Genomic DNA, 5225 nt, shown 5'->3' with positions numbered 1-5225 from the left:
GTCCGGCGGCCGAGCGGTCCCCGCCTCAAGTGCGCTGGAAGCGGCAGCTGCGAGGGCGTGGACTGCGCTCTGCCTCCGCCCCCCCGGTCCTGCCCGGGAGGATGGCGAGAACGCCTGTCCGCGCCCATCCGTTCTCAGCGGGGCCTGAATCCACGTTTAAGTCCGGGAGAGCACCTTGCCAGAGAAAGGATCGAGGCTTTGCTTTGTTTTCAAGCGAGTGGGGAGACCTAAAGGAAGACGTGGAGAGGCAGCCTGGCCTTGCTGAAGGCGCTGGATGGCTTACAGTTTTTACGTTACTCAGAGGGATTCTGAGCCCTGGGGGCCCGCAGCGCTGGCACCGTAGGCGAACTACCTTTCATCTCCTTCGGACTGTGAGGCTGTCGGGAGGGGGTGCATCCGATGGTGATGTTGCATCTATTTGAGATGGTAGTTGTGAAGGCACAAGCTGAAAAGGAAATGCTTGCTATTAGTGTTACTATAAAATTATATGCAAAACGACATATACACCAAGAGAATGAGAAGACAAACCACAGACTGAATGTTTACAAAAGACCTACCTGAAAAAGGACTATTATACAAAATATACGAAAAGCTCCCGAAATGCAATAATGAGAAAATGCACATCCTGATTCCAAGTGGACAAAAGATCTGCAAAGACATCTCACCATACAGATTAAGGCTGTAAAATAGTCAACGTCATAGGTCATTAGGAAATTTCATATTTTAGAAACAGTAATAGGGCCAGCCCATGCCCTGATGATTAAGGCAGCTGGCCTTATCTGACTGTGCTCCCTGGGTCCCAGGCTTGAGAAACATACTGGGCACATGTGTCTATGCCCAAAATCCTGCAAGAAGGAAGAAATGGAGAGGGGGCTGTGGAGTGACCATGTTTCATAGGGAAAGGGGGACAGGAGTGTCTTTCTCTCCAGTGAGCTCACATGTCTGTTGGCAATTAAAACAATGAAAAGAATAAAAAAAAGAAAAGTGAGAGATACTGCTTCACACTTAGAATGGCTAAAATCTGAAGTACTGACAATACTAAGTGTTGATCACAATGTAGAGCAACAGGGAATTTTATGTTTTGTGTGAATGCAAAATTAAAGTCACTTGGAGTACAGTTTGGCTAAATAATCTTTGTCTTATTTATTAATTTAATTAATGAGTGAGAGGCAGAGAGACAATACCCAACAAGGTCTTGACCCCACCCTCCATCTCCAACTTTAGCCAGTCCAGGAACATGAGCCTGCATATTCCTAATATACCCAGGGAGATCCCTAAGCAAAATTCGATTCTTTCATGTGCATGAGCCTCAAAGAGCATCACATTTACCTCTGCTCGAATGTCAAATCCCTACAAAACCAAGTAATAGTCTTACTACATAATCCACCAGTTGCATACATTAACATTTACTCAAATAAGTTGAGAGCTTATGTTCATATAAACATACCTGTACACAAATGTTTATAGCAAGTCATAGTTGTCAAGACTTGAAGGAACTTAGATGTTCAAGAGGTGAGTGAGTTTAAAAAAGAAAAAAGCTGAGGTACATCCATACAGTAGAATATTACTTAACTACTAAAATAAATAAATAAAAAGCCAAGAGGAAGAAAAAAAAAAGAATCTTAAGTACATGGCTCTAGATTAAATGAGTCTATCTAATAAGATTATGGAATGTGTGATTTTAACTGTGACATTCTGGACAAGGCGAAACTATGGAGATAGTAAGATAAGGGGTTTGCAGTGTCTCCTCTTGGAGTTGTATCTGATTTTTATTACCAGCTTTCATTCTAATCCACTGGGGAATAGGATGATTTTGCTTCTGCTTTTTGGCCAGAAACCGCTTGATTCTGAAAGTCTTGTGAGAAGACATGGCAAAGAGCCAAGTGGACGGTACACACCACAATGGTGGAGAAAGGAAGAGCTGTAGCATTCTTAAAATGGCCATGATCTTAAAACAGTAGTCTTACCACCAGGACTGTTCCTTGATTCTGAAGAAAGAAAAAAAATTTTGCAAATTATTGTGTATGTCTCTTTCAGTCTAAACAGAAGCTACTGAAAGACTATTACATTGCATGTCTGTTTTGAGTAACCCAGAGCTTAAATCAGAAGCTCGAAAAAACCATGAGCTTAATTAACAACCCTCAGATCCCTGGGTTAAAAAGATTTCAGTCATGGGGTTACCACAGAGCCTAGTGGTTAAGGGAGCCTGATCCTACATGGCTAACTTCAAATCCTGGACCCAGTGGTTTTTAAAATACTACAGACATACCAGATGCATATACATGCAGCTACAGTCTCAAAGGGATAAACAAATGGGGGAGAATTCTTGCATTCTTTACCCTTCCATCATTGTATCGATTCTTTTAAAAAAACAAAAACAACAGCAGCCATCCAAACTCCCACCTCACATCGCCTCTACAGAATGTTCACAGCAGAACACGTTTGATCTGTTTTTAGATTCTTGAAGAATTAAATAGTCTTTCAAGATGTTTAGTATGTTTAAAGCTGGGAAGCCGTTGGGAGTTCACAAGTGTTGTGAACATAACCGAAGCGTCCAGGTTGGCTGGGGAGAAGGTGTTGGGCTCATTAAGCAGTGAGATTACACTTAATAGGCTAGTGCTCACTAGTGGAGGGGTCCACTTTTCAGAGAGCAGTTCTCCACTCTGTGGGACACCTACAGGCAGATAAATTGAAATGCATACATCCTCATTCTCACAAATGTTGGGGCACCACATTTTGGTTAAGAATCTGAAGGTAGGGGGCCGGCAGGTGGTGTGGTGGTTAAGGGTGCTGGACTCCCACCTGGCTGACCATAATTTGAGTCCTGAACCTAGTGGCTTGCTTTATCATTTCCCTCCTTCTCTCTCTCTCCCACTCTCACTCTGCCCCTCTCTGATCAAATTAAAATAAATAAGTAAAAAATAAAGTTTAATAAAATAATAATTCTTTAAAAAAAATAAGAATCTGGGACAGTCGAGCTCTGCATCCTGGCCTCAGAGGAGAGCCACCTCCCAGACCTCCCCAGCTCCGCGGGCAGAGCTACATCTACAGAGCTATAAATTATGGACAAGCAAAGATCCCTGGAACATGCTGGACCCCAAGTTGGCTACCTCGGACCCCAGGCTGGCTAGCCAATCCCACCAGCTGGCTATTCAGGTGCTGGCCCAGTTGTTTTTCCTGTCTAGAGTCAGCCAACATACCAGCAGCCAGGTATTCCCACAGGAGTACCACTGAGACCAGCATTACCACCCTCCACTGAACTGTCCACCTGGATTGGAATATCTAAATCTGATAGACCAGATACTGGTTCATCAGTAAATTGAACTTCTGGGAAATTACCTCACTTGATGAAGAAACAATGGTTGGCAGGATTTCCAAGCACTGGACTGGGGTTGTGAGAGAGGTATTTAGAGATGCCGACAACTTTGGGATTCTGTTCCCTTTAGACCTGGATGTTAAAATGTGATGCTTAGAGCTTGCTTCCTCATTGACTTTATGTTCTTCCAAAGTGGTGGAGGCAAGGAACAAAGATCAGGAGTGTGGTAATGATTTAATGAAAGTTTCCTCGGAAAATTTGAAGTCTACATATTGATCAGAACTATCTGAAAGAAAAAAGTCTTTTCTTATTTTAATTATAATTCCTCCCAACTATATGAACCAAGCTATAATATCTGTAGCTCCAATTGTAACGATTTCACTTTATAAATGATAAGTTTATTTTCTTTACTTCTCTACTTTTTTTTTTTGAACATTCATGGTGAATTTGTGAGAAAGGACACAGGAGATTTTACACTTAGGAATGAAACTTCCAATAGATGCAAGAGAGCAGGGCTGCAGTAGCTAGTGTCATCCCCCTGAGCCCTGTGGTTGGGCTGTGGACTCTTGAGGGAACCGCACACTATGGTGAGCAGGTCTGGTGACTCCAGCTTTGTGTGTGTCTTTGCAGGTGATAGGCAGGCTTGTCTGTTGGGCCAGGCAACAGGGCTAAACTGCATGAGTCTTTCTGAGTTTCATGTTTTGGCAGAACAAGCTGTGCAGTCCAATGGACTATGTATATGCCAACGTGCCTGGAGGGAGGGGCTTAACTGTTTCCTAGTTGTGACCCAGTGGGTCTCTACGGCTGGGAAGCAGGCGGGGTGTTGCCCAGTCTATCCCCTCACCCAGAAGGGAGATCTCTGTCAGCTTCCCCTTCTCACTCCTCCATTCACACTATTCCAAGATGTCTGGAAAAGCTGTTCTGTAAGAGATGGAGCAGGGAATTGCTCATGCTGGGCCCAGGGGAGGGGGACAGTGAGGAGGAGTGAACACGTAGTTTTTGCTACTCAGTCAAGGAGAATGTCCTGATTCAAATCCTGAGGTAGAAAGTTGTACCTGGGTTTCGTTGGGGGCAGTGGGGGAGGGAGCCCAGATCCTTTCTGGGTTGGCAGATCCTTGCAGCTCCCTAAGATGAGCTCACGGTCTGTCTCAGTGCAGCTGGGAAATGCTGGAGTTTGAGGTGGACGCAGGGATCAGGAATCTGTAAGCTTCAGAGAAGAGTCTTACCTCACCACTGTTGTAGGAGGCTTGAGTCATCCCCAGTTTCTTTCTGAATTCAGATCTTTTTTTTTTTTTTTGGAGAGGTTTTTCGGATAGGGCGTGTGCGCTTGCCAGACAGACAGAGAGAGACAGAGAGACAGCAAGAAATCACCCCCCCAGGGGGGATGGCCACGCTGCAATCCCTTCTCCTCCATTCTCCTCTTGGGATCTTGGGCATGCATGCACACGCGCCCGGCGTGAGTTTTAAGCCACCGGGTCCGGGACGCGAACCGCAGTCGACTATGTGGGGGTCCAGTGACATAGCCATTATGCTAACTGCTGATCCCAAGATCTCTTTTTTTTTTAAATTGTCCTCTTTTTTATTTCCCCCACCTGAGACAGCACCCTCAAAATTCCCCACAGTCCTACTCTTGTGTTCCATCCATCTCCCCTTACTCCTCTACTCCAGGTGCAGCCTTCTAGTCAACCTTTTTGGGCTTTCCTACCAGAGCGATGTCATGGTGGTCCTAGTCAGACATCTCGGTCCTTCCCTGTGTCATGAAGCCTTTATGCACATCATGAAATGCAGCAATCTGGATCCAATCAGGAAATAGGAAAAACCACACAGAAAGCTAAGCAGAAGTAGCTTAAACATATAGAGTTAGGAACTACTACAAAAGTGATCCTGCAATGCAGGAAAGTTTAGCAGG

The 5225-nt window shown here is 44.7% G+C and overlaps 1 pseudogene; it reads right to left on the bottom strand.

Annotated features, from left to right (window-relative positions):
- Positions 1-4907: 4907 nt before the first annotated feature.
- Positions 4908-5225, bottom strand: part of LOC102471087 (mortality factor 4-like protein 1) — an 8804-nt pseudogene continuing 8486 nt past the window's right edge.

The sequence above is a fragment of the Tupaia chinensis genome, unplaced genomic scaffold, assembly GCF_000334495.1.
Source record: "Tupaia chinensis unplaced genomic scaffold, TupChi_1.0 Scaffold138812_1, whole genome shotgun sequence".
NCBI lineage: Eukaryota > Metazoa > Chordata > Mammalia > Scandentia > Tupaiidae > Tupaia > Tupaia belangeri.
The sequence above is the reverse complement of the archived record's forward strand: the minus strand, read 5'-3'. Positions and strand labels throughout refer to the sequence as shown.